General features: G+C 34.3%; 2 protein-coding genes and 1 pseudogene across 29 annotated transcripts in view; 1 reads left to right on the top strand and 2 right to left on the bottom strand.

Annotated features, from left to right (window-relative positions):
* The window catches only part of TIMM8B (translocase of inner mitochondrial membrane 8 homolog B), a 1,180,384-nt gene that overhangs the window by 275,202 nt on the left and 886,345 nt on the right, over positions 1–18,837 (top strand). The window contains exon 1 of one of the 11 annotated variants that reach the window (XM_050757782.1): positions 5,742–5,745. The exons of the other annotated variants lie outside the window; for them this stretch is intronic. The gene's annotated coding sequence lies outside the window, so the exon portion shown is untranslated. Of the gene's footprint in view, positions 1–5,741; positions 5,746–18,837 lie in introns of those variants that run through there. 11 annotated transcript variants of the gene reach the window in all.
* NCAM1 (neural cell adhesion molecule 1) overlaps positions 1–18,837 on the bottom strand; it is a 313,863-nt gene that overhangs the window by 284,470 nt on the left and 10,556 nt on the right. The window lies entirely within an intron of this gene.
* Positions 12,850–12,915, bottom strand: LOC126936681 (uncharacterized; annotated as a pseudogene).

Below are 18,837 nucleotides of genomic sequence, written 5' to 3'. Positions count from 1 at the left end.
GCAGACCTTCAACCCAGAACTAGCCTTGTAGACCAAAGTCCTGGAGACAGTCCAGTCCACCCAGAGACCAAAAAGCAGGATCCATGCCCACTAAACCACCTGGTAACAGGCTGGCCACCTACAGGCCCCACTGCAGAAGGAGTAGCAGCCACATGACCCAGCTCCAACCCCATTAAAACTAGAAGAAAAGAAGGCAAAATAAAATAATTATGACAGGGCTGACAGGACAATTGTGGATTAAGCCTCAGTTCTTTTTAAAAGGGTTACCTTGAAGATAAAACTTGACTCCAGCTTTAGAGGAATTAAGGAAACCTTGATGAACAGTAGAAGGAATCACATGTGAAATTCCTTGAACAAAAATTTACTGGTTTTAAGTAATTTTGTCTAATATATAACATATAATTTTAAAAACTCTTTCCCAAAAAAAGTAGAAGATCTGTTTGCTCCTTCACATGCAGACACCAACACAAGACTACAGGGATAACAAAGAATCAGGCAATTATGACACCACCAAAGGAAACTAATAAAGCTCCAACAATCAACTCCAAAGAAATGGAGATCTAATAACTGCTTGAAAGAGAATTCAAAATAATAATATTAATGGAGCTCAGTGAGATGCAAAACAATACAATTAGACAACTAAATGAGTTTTGGAAGACAATTCATGAACAAAATAATAAATGTAATAAATAAATAGAAACATAAAATAAAAAAGAACCAAGAAGATATCCTGGAGCTGAAGAATACAACACACCTGAAAAATTCAAGAGTGCTTCAACAACAGACTCTATCATGCAGAAGAAAGAATGTGCAAACTCAAATATAGATAGGTCATCTGAAATTAGCCAATTATAGGGAAAAAAAGGAAAAATAATGAAAAACAGCGAAGAAAGGATAAGGGGCCTATGGGAAACCATCAAGCATACAAATATACAAGTTATGGGAATTCCAGAAGGCAAACAGAGCTAGAAGGGACCAGAAAGCTTATTTAAAGAAATCATCTGAAAACTCCACAAATCTTATAAGAGATACACACATTTAGATTAACAAAGCTCAAAGGATTGCAAACAAGATCAATTCAAAGAAGAACAGTCTGAGGCACATTATAATCAAATTGTCAAAAGTCAGCCAGGTGTAGTGGTTCATGTCTGGAATCCCAACACTTTGGGAAGTCAAGGTGGGCAGATCACTTGAGGCCAGGAGTTCAAGACCAGCCTGGCCAACATGAGAAAATCCCGTCTCTGATAAAAATATAGTCAGGTGTGGTGGTGCACACCTGTAATCCCAGCTACTTGGGTGGCTAAGGGATGAGAATCACTTGAACCTAAGAGACAGAGGTTGCAGTGAGCTGAGATTATGCCACTGTACTTCAGCCTGGGCAACAGAGTGAGAATCCATCTAAAAAAAAAAAAAATACTGTTGAAAGTCAAAGACAAAGAGAAAATTTGAAAGCAGCAAAAAATAAGAAACTCATCGCATACAAGAAAACCCCCATAAAGGTATCAGTGGACTTCTCACCATAAACATTAAAACCAGAAGGAAATGGGTTAATATATTCAAAGTGCTGGATTTAAAACAAAACAAAACAAAAGTGCCAATCAAGAGCACTATCCTCAGCAAAGCTGTATTACAGAAATGAATGACAAAAAGACATTCCCAGACAAATAAAAACTGAGAGTGCTCATCACCACTAGACTTGCCCTACAAAAAAAAAATGCTAAAGAGTGTTAAGTTGAAACGAAAAAAGCAAGTGAACAAAATAAATATACATAAAAGTAAAAACTCAATGGTAATGGTAAATAGTCAAATTCAGAATATTCTAATATTGTAATGGTGGTGTGTAAATCACTGTTATGTATAATATAAAGGTTAAATGGCAAAACTATTAAAAATAACCATAGCTATAATAATTTTTTAAAGGATACACAATATAAAGAGATGTAAATTGTGATACAAAAACGTAAAACAAGGCTGGGAGGTGGGGCATAAAAGTGTAGAGGTTTTGTGTGCAATCAAAGTTAAGTTTGTTTTATCAGCTTAAAACGAACTATCATAATTAAAACATGTTCTATGTATGCCTCATGGTAACTACAAAGCAAAAACCTGTAATAAATATGCAAAAGATAAAGAGAAAAAAATCAAGTCTTATGCTACTAGAAAAAAATATCAAATCACAAAGGAAGAAAGCAAGAGAAGTAGAAAAGAACAAAGCCTTTACAAAACAAATAAAATGCCGTGGTGATTCCTTACCTATTAATAATTACCTTGAATGCAAATACATTAGAGTCTCCAAAAGGTCAAAAGATAAAAAGTGGTTGAATTAATTTTAAAAATAAGACTTGACTATATGCTACCTACAAGAGACTCACTTTGGAAGCTTTAAGGACACACATAGAATAAAAGTGAAGGGGTAGAGAAAGATCTCATGCAAATGAAAACCAAAAGAGAGCAGGGGTAGCTATATTAACATCAGACAAAATAGGTTTTAAGTCAAAAACTGTAAAAAGAGACAAAAAAGGTCATTACATAATGATAAAGTCGATTAATTCAGAGAATATAACAACTGTAAATATACATGCACCCACCATCAGAGTACCTATATATATAAAACAAATATTAATAGATCTGAAGCGAAATACAGAGGGCAATACAATAATAATAAGGGAAATACATAAGGCAATCCAATAATAATAAGAGACCTCAATATCCCACTTTCAACAATGGCCAGATTGTCCAGACAAAAAATCATTATGGAAAAAGTGGAGTTGAACTATACATGAGACCAACTGACACACATACATAGAACATTCTATTCAACAGCAGCAGAATACACAATCTTCTCAAGCACACATGGAACAATCTCCAGGACAGATCATATGTTAGGCCACAAACCAAATTTTAACAAATTTATGGAGACTGAAATCATATCAAGTATCTTTTCTAACCATGATGGCATGAAACCGGAGGAATTTTGAAAAATTCACAAAAATATGGAAATTAACCAACATGCTTTTGAACAACCAGTGGGTCAAAGGAGAATCAAAAGAGAAATTAAAAAAATCTTGAGACAAACAAAAATGAAAACACAACTTACCAAAACTTATAAGATGCAGCAAAAGCAGTTCTATAAGGAAAATTTATAACCATAAATGCCTACATTGGAAAAGAATAATGGTTTGAAGTAAACAACCTAATGTTATACCTCAAAGAACTAAAAAATTAAGAAAAAGACTAAGCACAAAGTTAATTTAAAAAAGACATAACAAAGATCAGAGCAGAAATAAATAAAATGTAAGGTAGAAAAACATTTAAAAATCAACAAACTAAGTTAGTTTTTTTTTGAAAGATGAAAGTTGACAAAAGTTTTGCTAGGCTAACTTAAAAAAGAGAAAAATGAAATAAATAAAATCAGAAATAAAAGAGGAGACATAACTGATACCATGAAAGTACAAAGGATCATAAGAGACTACTATGAACATTATGCGCCAACAAATTGGATGACCTAGAAGTAAATTCCTAGAAACATATAACCTATGAATAATAAATTATGAAGAAATAGAAAATGTGAACAGACAGGTAACAAGTAAAGATATTAAATCAGTAATTAAAGATCTCCTATCAAAGAAAAGCCCAGGACCTGATGGCTTCAATGATGAATTCTACCAAACATTTAAATAAGCATTAATACCAATCCTTCTCAAACTTTTCCAAAAAATTGAAGAGGAAGGAACACTTCCAAACTCATTTTACTAAGTCAACATTACCCTGATATCAAAACCAGACAAGGACACTACAAGAAAAGAAAATTACAGGCCAATATCCCTAATGAATATAGATGCAAAAGTCCTCAAAAAAATACTAGCACACCTAATTCAGCAGCACATTAAAAGGATAACTCACCATAATCAAGGGGATATATTCACGGAAAACAAGCATGGCTCAACAGATGCAAATCAATAAATGTGATATACTATATTAAAAGAATGAAGGACAAAAACCATACGATCATCTCAGTAAGTGCAGAAAAAGCATTTGACAAAATTCAACATTCTTTTGTGATTAAAAGCTCTCAACAAATTAGGTATAGAAAGACTGTACTCAACATAATAAAGGTCATATGTGTTAGCCCACAACTAACACCATACTTAACCTTGAAAAGTTGAAAGCTTTTCCTCTAAGATCAGGAACAAGATATGGATGCCTATTCTTATCACTTCTGTTTAAAATAGTACTGAAAGTCCTAGCCAGAGCAATTAGACAAGAAAAAATAAAAATAAAATAAAAGACATCCAAATCTGAAAGGAAGAAGTTAAACTGTTACTATTTGCAGGTAACATAATCCTTTATATTAAAAAAAAACACTAAAGATTCCTCCAAAAGGCTGTTAGAACTAATAAACAAATTCAGTGAAATTGCAGGATACAAAATCAACATACAAAAATCAGTAATATTTCTATACTCTAAAAACAAACTATCTGAAAAAGAAATCTAAAAACAATCTCATTTGGAATAGCATCAAAAAATATAAAATACTTAGGAATAAACTTAACTAAAGAGGTAAAAAATCTGTATACAGAAAACTACATAACATTGATGAAAGAAATTGAAGGCGGCACAAATAAATGGAAAGATGTCCCATGTTTATTGACTGAAAAAATTAATACTGTTAAAATGTCCATACTACCAAAAGGGAGCTACCGATTCAATGCAGCTACAGATTCAATGCAATCTCTATCAAAACTACAATGACATTTTCTACAGAAATAGGAAAAAATTCTTTAATATGGAAAACAAAAGACTCTGAATAGCCAATGTAGTCCTAAGCAATAAGAACAAAGTTGAAGGCATCACCCCATCTGATTTCAAAATCTACTACAAAGTGATAATAATCAAAACAGTATGGTACAGGCAGAAAAAACAAACAAAAAACAACAACAACAAAAAAAACAAGATACATAGACCAATGGAATAGGACAGATAACCCAGAAATAAACCAAAAGATATGTGGCATTATATGCATTATATGGTATTATATGCCCTAATTTTCAACAAGAGCACCAAGAAGTCATAACAGGGAAAAGACAGTCTCTTCAATAAATATCCACATGCAAAAGAATGAAATTGGATACTTATCTTACATCATACACAAAAATCAACTCAAAATGAATTAAAGACCTGAAGCTATAAAACTCTTAGAAGGAAATATAGGGGAAAAGCTCCTTGACACTGGTCTTGGCAATGATTTAAAAATATATATATATAGGATAGTGCAGGCAACAAAAGCAAAAATAAACAAGTGGGACTATATCAAACTAAAAAGTTTCTGCACAGCAAAGGAAACAATCAAAAATAGAAAAGGAAGTCTATGGGTTGGGAGAAAATATTTGTAAACCATGTATCAGAAAAGGAGTTAATATTTAAAATATATAAGGAACACACAAACTGAAGAGCAAAAACAATGAATAAACCAATTTAAAAATGGGCAAAGGATCTGAACGTTTTTCCTAAAAACACCTAAAAATAACCAACAGATATGGTATACAAAAAGGTGCTCAACAGTGCTAATTATTAGAAAAATACACATCAAAACCACAATGAGAAATCATCTCACACCTGTTAGGATGGCTTTTGTCAAAAAGGCAAGAGATAACAAGTGTGGGTAACCATGTAGAGAAATGGGAACCCTTGTACACTGTTGGTGGGCATGTAAGACTGCTGCAGCCACAGTAGAAAATAGTATGGGGGTTCCTAGAGAAATTAAAAATAGAATTACTATATGCCCCAGAAAATATCCGTCTTCTGGATATGTACCCAAAGGAAATGAAATCACCACCTCATGAAGATATCTGCACTCCTATGTTCACTGAAGCATTATTCACAATAGACAAGTTATAGAAAAAACTTAAATATCCATTGACAGATGAATTTTAAAACTGTGCCACAATAAATATATATATATATAAATTAGTATATATATAAATTAGTATATACATATAAATTCGTGTGTGTATATATGTGTGTGTGTGTGTGAATATTATTCAGCCTTTAAAAAGAGGGACATCCTGCCATTAAGGTAATATAGATAAACCAAGAGAACATTATACTAAGTGAAATAAGCCAGACACACGAGGACAATACTGCATAATCTCATTTATATGTGGATTCTAAAAGAAACAAAACTAAATTCATAGAAACAGAGTAGAATGGTGGTTACCAGGGCAGGGATTAGGAGAGGAGCTAATGGGAAGACATAAGTCAAAGCATACAAAGTTGCAATTATGGAGGATGAATAAGTCTAGAGACCTAAAGCACCACATGATGACCAGGTAATAATATTGTATTGTATGATGGAAATTCGCTAAGACAGTAGACTTTCAGAACTCTATTCACAATAAATACATACATACATACAGGTGACTATGTGAGATGATGAATATGTTAATTTGCTTGACTATAGTAATCACTTTGTTATGTACATGTATATCAAAACATCATAGTTAACACCTTAAATATTAAATAAGTAAATAATTAAGGAAATCCTGCAAAATGCAGAGCCAACACATTCCAAGTTGATGAGGCGCATGGTCATTTGACCAATTACTTGCACCGAGCTTGTATTTCTCCATTTGGCTATCATGATAAACGAATATAAACTCCATTTTCAGTCTGGAAATCTTGCCAAAGACAGAATTGAGTTTTGATATAACCTGTCCTTAGTGAACCCACATTAGATGCTGGCTTTCTTCTCTGGGCTCCCATATCATCTGCTTAATTGTTGATTCTTAAAACTTTTCCAGGATGGGCATTAAGTTCCCCCATCTTCCTGGGGGAAGAATTCACCCTCTTTCCACTTGAAAAAAAAGTCAGAATTTTTGTTCATTTTCATGATTTCTCAAAATCATTTTCTGTAGCTGTTCAGGGATTTATTTACAATTCTCCTGGTATCCTGGAATATAATTTCATTAAGGCCTAAAGATTTGAAATCAATGAGAGCTACACAATCTTTCATGTATCAGCTATGTTATTACCCAAAGCACTAAAAGATAAAAACCCCAACAAGAAATTGGTATAGACTGCAAACAAACTTCTTCATTAAAACAGAGACAGAGTGAATTAAAAAGAGAATAAGAATTCAAAGCAGTACCACGATATAAAAAAAGGCAGCTCTGTGGTTTTAATTCTTTTTGAAAATATACAAAAGAGTAACTTGCTTAAATGACTTGGTACCGCTTTTTAGTAACTATTACATATAAAAACTGCCCATCTTCAGAATGTAAGTGCTTGGCTAGGTTCCGTTCCTGGTCCTCTCTGCTTCTCTCTCTAAATGGACTTATCCTTCGAGAGCCATCTACTACTTAAATAACTACAGATTTATGTCTCTAACGTGATCTCTCCTAAAAACTGTAGACTTCTATTTCCAGCGGTATACCTGGCTTTTCTTCCTAGACAGTCCACTTTCATCTCAGGGTCACCTTGCCCAAGCCAAACTATTTCATTTTTTTTTTTTAATTAAAAGTCCCTGTTTTCCCCTTCCCCAATTCCATTACTAGTGACATTTACGCTTACCATGCGCCTCACCTGAAATCTAAATAATCTCCATTCTTTCCTCTTTTGCATATCCAAATCAGTCACTAAGTTCATCAATCTTCCCTCTGTAGTATTTCTTGCATAATGCCTTCCTTTACATCTCACAATCGGAACTCCAATTCCACCTCCCATCACCTCACACAGCCTCTACAGTAGTTCCTCCTACCCCTTCACTACTGGTTTTCCAGACTGTAATCCCTCCCAGCTTCCAAAAGAAGAGCAACAAATCCAACTTCCCAAAACATGCTCCCATCAAGTCATTCCCAGAATCTACTGCTTCCAACAACCTCCCAACTTCCCCATCTTTTGAGCAAGGCCATCCCCAGTTCTCGTTTACTCACTGCCACCAAACCTTTGCATACATTCCCAGCTAGCACACTTTTTACAAATGAATTCAGATATATCTATTCCTCTCTTAGATCTTACCTCTCAGTCAAAGGCATAAATACATGTAGAATGCAGGAATGAATAAAGGCTACCTACAAGGGGCTCAGAGTGAAACTGAGCCAACTCTGACAACTTGTACCTATGTGCAAGACCCTTTGCTAGGCACTGTAGAGAATACAAAGATTTGCATTTTGGTTAATCTGGACAAAACCACCACATATAACATCTTATAGGGAAATGCATCCCAATTGCCAGAGTAAGTTACAAACTTCTTGAGGGGGGAAAAAATCACATTATGGGCTTGGTGTCACCTGTATCACAAAATAAGACGTCTGTCTGAACAGGCACATCAAAACTTGATTGTTTACTTGAATAAATATTGAACTCATTCTAAAAAAAAAGAGAGCCATCTAGTGAAAGTCAACAACTAATTTTATTTGAATGCAAAAAACCTTTGAACTTAAACCTCCATCTGTATGTCTAAGATGTCTTATTTTTAAAGACAGATTCTTATCTGAGATGTTCGCAAATTTTGTTTTAGAAAGTTAAATAAGATGAATTTTCAAAGATTCTTCAAATTCCTTAATTTCCTACGGGTTAGCTCCCTCTGCATGGCTCCTCTAAGTGATTGTGGGAATAGTTGCACCAAATACACCAAAGCATCCTAGTGGAAAATTGGCAAGCGATCTACAGCAGTTCCAGTTAGCTCAGGACCACTAGTAAAGATTTGTGCTTTTAGTTAAAGGGCAGTCCCATAAGATATTCTTTACCAGTATTCTAGAAAAGCAATGTGGTGTTAGCCCAACACAATACATGCCATCTAAGAATTATGTAACCATTTTCATATTAATCACTGCAGAATTATCTAATTAATATTTTATTTAAGACCACTGAGGAGGACGTTTCACATGACAAGAAATACATCTTAAATCCATCTTAGCCTTGCTTTCAAATGCGACCGTATGTATTGTGTACAGCTTTATGATGATTGGGACAAAACCCAAACATCTTTCTTCTGCAGTTCGTGAAGGAAAGATTATAAAATACTGGGAAACATCATTTCGCTTTTTTTTTTTTTTTCTATGCACAGAGAATGAATGATAAGCCTTAAGCTATCAAAATGGTGGAGATGAAGGGAAGAGATTGACAATCAATGCATACAACATAAGATACTACTGTAGTAATATGGTAAAGCTATTAGGTATGTGAAAGGGGTGATTCTCCTCTACATTCTCTTATCCTGAGTAACAGCTCCCCAGAATAAAAGGGAAAATTTTCCCCAGTCAAAACACATAAATGGAAGACATAAATATTTCCCCTCTCCTACAAGAAAGACAGAAACAGATGCTTCCAGGTGCTAGGCATTTTCCGTTTTGCCAGGGGTAATCTTAGCATGCTCACATTCAGTAGTTCTTTGAGGAATATCCAAATAAAATTATTTTAGCTATTCTCATGAAGATGTTATACCCACCATCTAAAAGTTAGTAAGAATTAAGGATAAACATTAACAAGTGCAAAGATTAAAATAAACCTTCACAGGGATAAAAGACTACATACTGGGTACAATGTACACTGCTCCAGTGACAGGTGCACCAAAATCTTAGAAATCACCACTAAAGAACTTACCCATGTAACAAAAAAATCACCCGTACCCTCAAAACTATTGAAAAATTAATACATAAACCTTCATGGTTACAAACAAACAAACAGCTAACACAATTAAGGATCTCACGTTACTAAAATGCCGAATCAAAGCTCAGCCATGTGCAGTATGTATCAGTATTGCATTCCTTTTTATTTCTCAATAATATTGTATTGTATAAATATACCACATTTTTTGGTTCATTCATCAATTGACGGACATTTAGGTATTTTCCACTTTTTGACTATTATTAATAATGTTCCATGAACATTAGCGTACATGTTTTTATACAGACATATGTTTTTGCTTCTCTTGGAAGAACAGAACTGCTGGTTCACATGGTAACTCTGTTTAAGAACTGCCAGACTTGTTTTCCAAAGAGGCTGCACCATTTCCATTCCCACCCGTAGTGTCTGAGGGTTCCAATTTTTCCACAACATTATTAACACTTGTGGTTATCTGTCTTTTTGATTCTAGCCATCCTAGCGGGTGTGAAGTGGTATCTTACTGTGGCTTTGATTTACATTTCCCCTGATGGCTAATGATGTTGAGCATCTTTTGGCCATTTGTCCTTATGGGCCATTTGTATATGTTAGCTCTGAATTGTTCATAGATGGCCTTTATCAGGTCAGGGAAGTACTTTCTATTCCTTGTTTAATGAGTGTTTTCATCCTGAAGGGGTGTCGCATTTTGTCAAGTATGTTTTCTGAATTTAGAGGTGATCATGTGACGTTTGATACCAGCTGTTTTTGTTTTGCATACTTATGAAGTCTACACAATTCTAAAAATGTGTAATGCATTTCAGATTTTTATAAAAAGGTTCAAATGTAAATGAAGTATAAACCCTAAAAATTATATCTGTTAAACGAAAATTATGGGAGGCCATTGTTTTAGACTGAGCTTCTGCACCCGATCCCAAGAGACCAGACCAAACCAAAATGGAGTCACTCTGGCTACATGCCATATAATCAAACTGAAACTTTAAAGAAGCAGATAGATCCCAAAACAGATTGGGTTTTCCTGAAAACAGGAGATTCCAGTCAACCTGAGTCAGTGCAATAAAGAAGTCTCCTCTGCTTTAACTAGAAAAAAAATCACTGGAAGTAACCTGATGTTAACCAGTCTTTTTTTTTTTTCTATAGTTGTTTCCATGTTCCCACTTTCCAAACCTACTGTTCTGCCACTGCTCAGTGGGAGCTCTCGTTCTATTTTGTTGAATGGAGGCTGCCCCAATTTATGAATCACAAATAAAAGACAATAAGATTTATAACTAAATTTGTTGTAATTTTGTCTTTTGACACGTCTATAATAAACATTTGGAGAAGTACATTAGTAATACTTTGCAAAAAATTTATTATGAAACCTATATAAGGACTTTTGAATGACAAAAATTATAGTTTTGTTGTTGTTATTGTTGTTGTTCTACCAGTCTAATTTTTTATGGTCCTACTTTTTCAGACTACTTCTTGATTACTTCTGTTCTTCAGAACAGCAACCCAAGCACACACTCAAAGTCTATGGACCACTGTACATAAGCCCAAATTAAACACAATTTCCATGTACTTGAGTATTACAGAAAGCAATTCAAATAAAATCAAAATGGTGTCATCAGAGGATCTGTGTTCAAGAGTCAAAATCCAACCAAATCCATACAATAGTAAAGAGGATAAAAACAAGTAGTTTCACAGATAGTTAAATATATCTAAGCCAAATGGGTTTTAGGAAACCTGTATGAAACCTTTTAACTCAGTTAACTACTTTCTAGTATTTAACAAAATCATTTAAAAACAATAAGCTTTGTCTCCATGATTATATACAATCATTTTGTCAAAATATGTGAACACAGACAATGGCATATTTTCCCCCTTGTGAAATTCAAATCTACTTGGAAATGGCATATTCTGTGCAGAATTTTTCAAAAGATGCTTAAAATATGTAAAGTATATTAAACCAGTCCAAAGTAACAGACCTCCAAAATAATTAATGTACATTTTGAGGTTTTGGAAACTGTTCTGGCTAATGTGGCTGTTGCCAGCTAGAACTAGGAGATCAGGAAAAGCTTTCATGGAAGAGTATTTTACCATAGAAGAGAAACATTATAAGTAGCTCATCTTACACAGTCTTATTAAAAGAAGGCCTCACTGATATTAAGAACATTTCTTCTGTTTATTCTCAATGTTTACATTCAACCACTGAATCTTAAAATACAATGAAGAAAAAACCATGCCATTATTACTAAGATAATGTCAAAAATATCATTTAAAATCAATTTGGGGGACAAATATCTTCCAGGCATTAACCGAATCACGTATCTCCTAAAAACAATAACACTTAAATACAATTTGCTTAATTTTGTGCTGTGTGTCCCCATCTCACCCCACTCCCAAAACCTAAGCTACTTATATTTAGATTTTTTGATTCATGTTTAATTCTCCCGAGATTTCCAATATGGCATATATTCTCAGAATTTCAATCTACCTCTTTTTGGATACATAACAAGGAGAAAATGCTTACAAAATTTTAGAGATGTACAAGAACATAGACTATTGCATCGTAGAAAGATGAGTCACTTTCCTCTTCACCGCAACGTTCAGGATCCTTACACACTGGGACTGCACCACATGCAATGCAGTGGCCAAAAGGGACTCTTCTTCCACAAAACACTGCACTAATTCTCCAGTATTCAGCTTTTCCACTTGAATGGAATAAAAACCCTTTTCAGAACAACAATTACAATCCCCTCATTTTTTTTCTCAGGCGCACTATTGGACTTCTTAGTGCATGTACAATGCAAATAAGGCAAGCTTCCTTTCACAGAGTGATTAATATGCAAAGACAGCCTGCTTTTTTAGTAGGATGTGAAGAACCACCAACAAGCCTTTCTAAGCCCAGAGGTTTCTACAATTATTTCCACTGTTTATTTTTAAACAGAAGATTACACAATAACACCAAGCGCTGTAGCTCTAATTTGCCAATATTTTGTAAACAATGACAATTTAGATTTTTAAACCTTTTGTATCATATTTAAATCTATGGTCAACTATTGATTCCAATGTATTAACTTTTTTTTCCAAATCTCGGAAACTCATTTATATGGGACAAGACTCAAGCTATACTTTCTTATTAAGAAATTGCACTTCATTTTAAAACAGTGAATGATGATGTCTGGCATGAACTTTTGGAAAATGTGGTGATTTTTAAAATTTTTTATAAATTCCAAATGAAGACTAAGAAATGACATTTCTTTCATGGTAAAAAACAAAATCTGCTAGACAAATTCTAAAAGAGCTGTAATACTAGAAATTGCATTTTAATAGTAATCCATCTCACTTACATGTGCGCTTATAAAGATTGCGAGTTTTCCAAATTGTTATTAAATTCATTGTAAGACTGTTTTAATAGAAAATTTAACAAAATTTGTTCAATAAAACAATGCCACAAAGAAAATAATATCTTTGTAGAACAGATTAAACATATATGCACATTTAAGGAGCATTTCTAATACATTATTTCCTAGGTGATTTTTTTTTTTTTTTACCAAAGTTTCCAAGAAAAAAACAAACTTATCTGATACGGTTGTTAGGCCTTCCTTAATAAGGATTTCTCTTGTCTCATTTTTGGTTTTGGACTGTCTCCACGCACAAAGTATCATGACACAATTGTAGTCACAGAATTACCTGACATTGGCACCTAATGTTTTCAGCAAAAAATCATCAAAAACTCAAACATTTTGCTCTGAATATAATTTTTTAAAACCAATGCATTAAACATCAAAATGCAACTTTGATTTTTCTGTTCTTTCTTTAAAAAAACTTCTATAGATACAGTTTTAAGATAAAATATTAGATATGGATAAGACTTACCACATCAAATTGCATTTTAGCCAAAATATTTCAAAAATATATGTAGATCGATACCTATCATGGTCTACATCAAACCAATCTTCTCACCAACAGTCCCAAATCCCAAGACACGTGACTCTAAACAATCAATAATATCTACATACTTTCAGGTTGTATAGAATAGATATTAGCATCATTTCAAGAACATCAGCAAGTCATTCAAGACATTTTTGTTTCCCTGTGAAGTTCCAGTGTCCAGCTAGTACAAGGCACTTAAGCACCTGGATTCTCCAGACAGCCGCAGACACACAACCAATCCCACCAAATTCGTCTGTAGGTTTAAATTGTTTTCCTCCTTTGTACTTCTAAATTCTAAAAGTTCTCCTCCTTTGTACATTTAATAATTTTCAATTACTAAAAATTTATAATTAAAAAAGTATTGATTTATTTGTTCTAGTCTATAAATAAATAAAAAGATGAAAGTGAAGATTAAACTCACAGCAGAAGATTAAACTCACATCATTTTAAATCTCTTATGTTGAGCAAGTTAAGAGTATATAATTATATATATATAATTTTATACTCACTTATCACAAACAAAAAGTCTAGTATTTAGAAATACATACATAAATTGTTAAAATAACTGTACATATTTATAATTTATGTTTTCTTAAAATATGTCCAATTATAAGTTTATTATTGTGACTAAATAACTTTAAGTGGGGTTTGTTTGTGAAAGTTATTCTGTTAATATTGCACAGGGCAGCAAAAATATAACTCAGTAATATATTGATTTACCTCCCAGTGACTTCAAAAGCATCTACTGTGACTATCTCTAGAACACCAAACAGTGAATGATTTTTCTGGTTTCCTATTTAGATACAAAACTACCCTTAAATACCTAAATCAATTATTGTGTGAAATGCTTATATTCTCAAAAATAACGCCTATGTCTAACTTGGCTAGAAAGGAATACAAATAATAAAAATATTCTTTTTATGAGAAGGAAGGCAGGCAAATGAACTGCCTTCATGACCAGTTATCTTAATTGAGTCTGACTGGTAATTTAAATTCTGATTCCAAAGCCAATTTAGTTCAAAATGACCTCAAATGGTAATCTAGGGCAGTTAACTGACTCACTTTCAATCCCTTATCTTCAAAGAAAATCACATAATGTTCCTTTTTTACTTCATTATGACAGATGGTTTTCTTTGATGAAATTTTTAAATTTTAAACATGTGATAAGTAACTTTCAGTTACATACACAAAAGGAAAAAAACTCTGAGAAAAGAGTAAATAACTCTTATTTATCATTTTCTGACATTTCAAGATTGTCTTTTGTGTCATTCCACAGGAATAAATATTACAAGTGTAAACAAAAACTTTCTGAACGTAGTCTAGAATTTTTCACAAAGCTACCGAATGGTATTCATCTTTTACCTCCAATTCCTAGACCAACTACATAGAACACGGGAATTATTTCATAAATACTGGATTAAGTCAATGTTTCCAGTGAACATTTAACTACCCAACAAGTCTGAGACATGGCCATTTGCCAATGTGTTCGTGAAATTGTTCCTGTTCTGATTTGCAAAATCACTGCCAAGTCCACGTCTTTCTATCTAAGAAATGTGGAATCTCAGGCCACCTTGGAATCTCTTGAGAATGCTTCAGTTCAGAAAAGTTTCCTTAAAACTGTTTAAATTGTCAATCTCTTGAAGTTGTCTGAACATTCCTCTTTTTGGGTTTTTGCCTTTGATGCACCCCTAGAGCATGTTCCTTTTCCTTTAAGAACTGCAAGCTTCTTTCAGTCTCAACGATTCTATCCTAAAACATGCAAGATAAAAGATTTCAAAAAAGATTTTAAAAGTCTGCTTTGGACTTTAGCAATTAGAAACCCCGAAGGAGACAGGTCATCAGTGGGTTCTGAGTCTGCTCCAAAATTAAAGCCAATAGAGCCTCTCATACCACTCACTTCAAACACACACACACACACACACACACACACAAAAACTGTAAGCTACAGGAAGGTGGCACCATATATCTCTTCTCCTATACTCCCCTCACCCCAGCAGAAGGCTCAATTTTTATTAATAGAGAGACTGAACCAGATGCACTTTGTCCTTGGGTACACCAGACTTTGTTGAGGACAGAAACACCCTACTGAAAATAGGAGAATTAAATGAAATCTACACTACAGAAGGAAAAATACCCCCAATCCATTTCTTCCTATTCAGCTTAGAGAAAAACAGTATTTGGACTTATATCCTGCCTGCTGCAAAATTTTGGATTCTCTTAAGTCAATCAGTCCAAAAGAAAATGTAAGTACTCATGAATATACATGGATGTCCCCCACCCAATGAACCAAGTTCCTGCACAGTCGTTCAGCATGACACCCCACACTGAGCCCCACAGTGCTTCAGGTCTCATTCTTTACTAATAGGCAGCCAGGGATCATTAGAATTTGAGGAGTTAAATGAAACAACATGAAACACAAAAGGAGATACTAGAGCTAACATAATAAAGAGGAATTCAGACAAAGAGACAAGAAGCAAGAGAAATGTTACGAACTTCTCAGCGATATGAAAGATACTGCATCAAGAAAGAAAAAGATGCTATGCTAGCTCTTCAGAGGCTTCTTTCCCTCACTTCTTCATTCTTCATGTTTCAAAGAATCAAGGTTGCCAGGTAAGTGACTTCCAGATTAATGAAGTGTCATCAATATGATCTTTAGCAGCAACCATTATTTAAATATACTAAATTTTATGGCTCCACCATTACAGTGAACTGACAGGTTTGATATTAACCCTATGCAAATGGAAAGGAGAATCTAGATAAACCACTTTTAATTGTTTAAATATTACTTTTGTCAAAATCAAGATCTACTAGGCTTTGCTTTCACAGGAGGTAAAACAGCTCCAAAATTAAGCATGGCATTTCCAACTCAGTTGCAATTCACAGTGATCCTGAACTCTCAGAAAATGAAAAATAAATGGAAAATGTGATTCTCATTAGAATCAATACAAATACTTAAATCCAACACAAATTGCATATCCCTTCACTGTGAACTTTAGCAAAAAGAAAGGACATGGGAAAAAAATTACTGAGCTCACTATGTGCCAGACAGTTGTATAAACTACCTCATTTTGTCCTCACAATAACCCTATTAGTTGGGTATTATCCCTGATTCACAGAGAAATAAACTGATCATTGGAGATTAAATAACTGGCTCAAGGTCACGAAAAGCAGGAGAGTCACGGTTCGAAATTGTAGATTTGATACCAAAGGTCCTCGGGGCACCCGGTGCAGTATGCATTGCCTCCGACACCAAAAGGAGATACTAAATTCAGAAAGAAAGATAATTTATAATTATGTACCCAAATCAAAGAGCTTTCATTGGATTTCCATCTTCTTATGCCCATGATAACAGGCCTTTAAGGCTGCTTAAAGTACACCTTTATGGTGTACTGTAAGTCCAATTCTCATATAGCAATTGCAGCTTAACTGGTGACTGGCAGCCTCTCATGTGAACAGAATGGACACTCAAACTGAAAATGAATAAAAGAACATTAGAAAAGTAATCAATCACTGATATGCTGATCTGATAAAAACAACACATCCAATATGTGACATGCAGAACAAGCTTCAAAAAGATTTTGCTATAGAAACATTTTTTAAAGGTCTAGAAATAAATGTTTGAATACCACGGGCAATGAGGTAAGAAGACAAAACTGAATCTAAAAATAATCAACTCATATGATAAATGAAGTCACTGGGGAAAACCCCTAACTTTATTCATTTCCTCTGGCATAAAATTATCCTGCTGTCCTTTGCAAAGGTTGCTCATCACCTCTCCCCTCCCTCTGGCTCTTTTCCGTGGTGATGCATAGTTCAATGTGCCCAGGAACCTTCATGATGAAGCCGTCACCCAAACTAGCAGCCCTCCTTTCCTTCTTTCTTTGCCAAGCATCCTGGACATCAGCTCTTCCTCAGTATTTGACTCTAAGTAAAGAACTTGAATTTCACCAGTCAACTGAAATCCCTCTGACATCACCACTCTCCTCTGACACAAATCCCAAGTTTCTACTTAATTCTCACCTTCTTTATACTTTTAACCACCCTTAGTACTGCTGCCCTTGTTTTTACTGCACTATTTGTTTTGCAAAGCAATATGTGCTCATTATCAAAAACTCAGACAACATAAATAGTGATTTACCTTCTTCCAGTCTTGATTATAGAGTGAGTGAAAGAGGTGCTTTTTGACAAGATTGGGATTATACCTATATATACTATTTGTTTCCAACTTTTTTTCACTTCACTTTATTGTACTTTTCTAACCTAGGCTTTCGTACCACTAAGCTCTGGTTCTCTTCATTTGTTCACTATCACCTTCTGAATTATAGGCAAGATATCATTCTGTGTGCTATAGAAATAGTGCCACATAAATACCTGTGGGTGTGATAAAAACCCTGCAAAGTACTGACCGTAACTCATGGTGTTTTTCTCTCCACTGAACATATAAAAATATAGATTAGATTACTACCATCTTTGAGTCTTCTTGGTCTCTTTAACTGGGCTTTCCTCCAGTCACCTCCCAAACATGGAACACACATACTTACCTCATCCACCCTTCCTCTCAGCGGGGCTAAATTCTTCCTTCAAATTCTCCTTCAACTCTCACCTAACGTGTGAATTCTCCGTGTTTATTTCATTCCCTCAAGTTTACAACTTTAAAGAGCTTTCTCTCTCTCTGTCATCTACCATTTGGGATCTATCATCCACCCTTGCTTGTTGCTTTGTCATTTCTAACATCTCAGTTATGCCCCTTTTATCCTTATCCAAGGTCATTACAAGTGTGTCTTTCCAAAATTATCTGCTTTAGAAAATATATCACAGTTGGGTTTCTTCAATCTAACAAGCACCTATGGCAGTACATAAAATTTGATTTTTATGTAATTTTTTAGTTACATGTCTACTAATAAAATGTACAGCTGTAACTACCCCCTGGTTCCCAGGCAATATTTATGCTGACTCTGAAACGTTAAGTGCCTCATATTTTGGCTGTAGATGCTACCTGGTGTTCCCAGTTATCTTTTCATTCCCAGACAGTGAGCTCTGTAAGGTTAAGGTACCACATTTAGGGCACTGTGGTGTGCACCTTCAGTCCCAGCTACTCAGGAGGCTGAGGCAGGAGCTCAGGAGTTTGAGGCCATTCTGGGCAACAGTGAAATACCATTTCAAAAAAAGATATAACATTTAGAGTTTGATTTGTTTTGTTTTTTCACACCCTGTTGTTAACTGATTGCTTGGATGCTTAATACTTAATTTTGCTGTCATTTCTTCCTTCCCTCCCTCACAACCCATTCAGTTTCTATTCTA

Source organism: Macaca thibetana, chromosome 14 (assembly GCF_024542745.1).
Source record: "Macaca thibetana thibetana isolate TM-01 chromosome 14, ASM2454274v1, whole genome shotgun sequence".
NCBI classification, from domain to species: domain Eukaryota; kingdom Metazoa; phylum Chordata; class Mammalia; order Primates; family Cercopithecidae; genus Macaca; species Macaca thibetana.
This window is presented reverse-complemented; position numbering and strand designations above follow the sequence as displayed.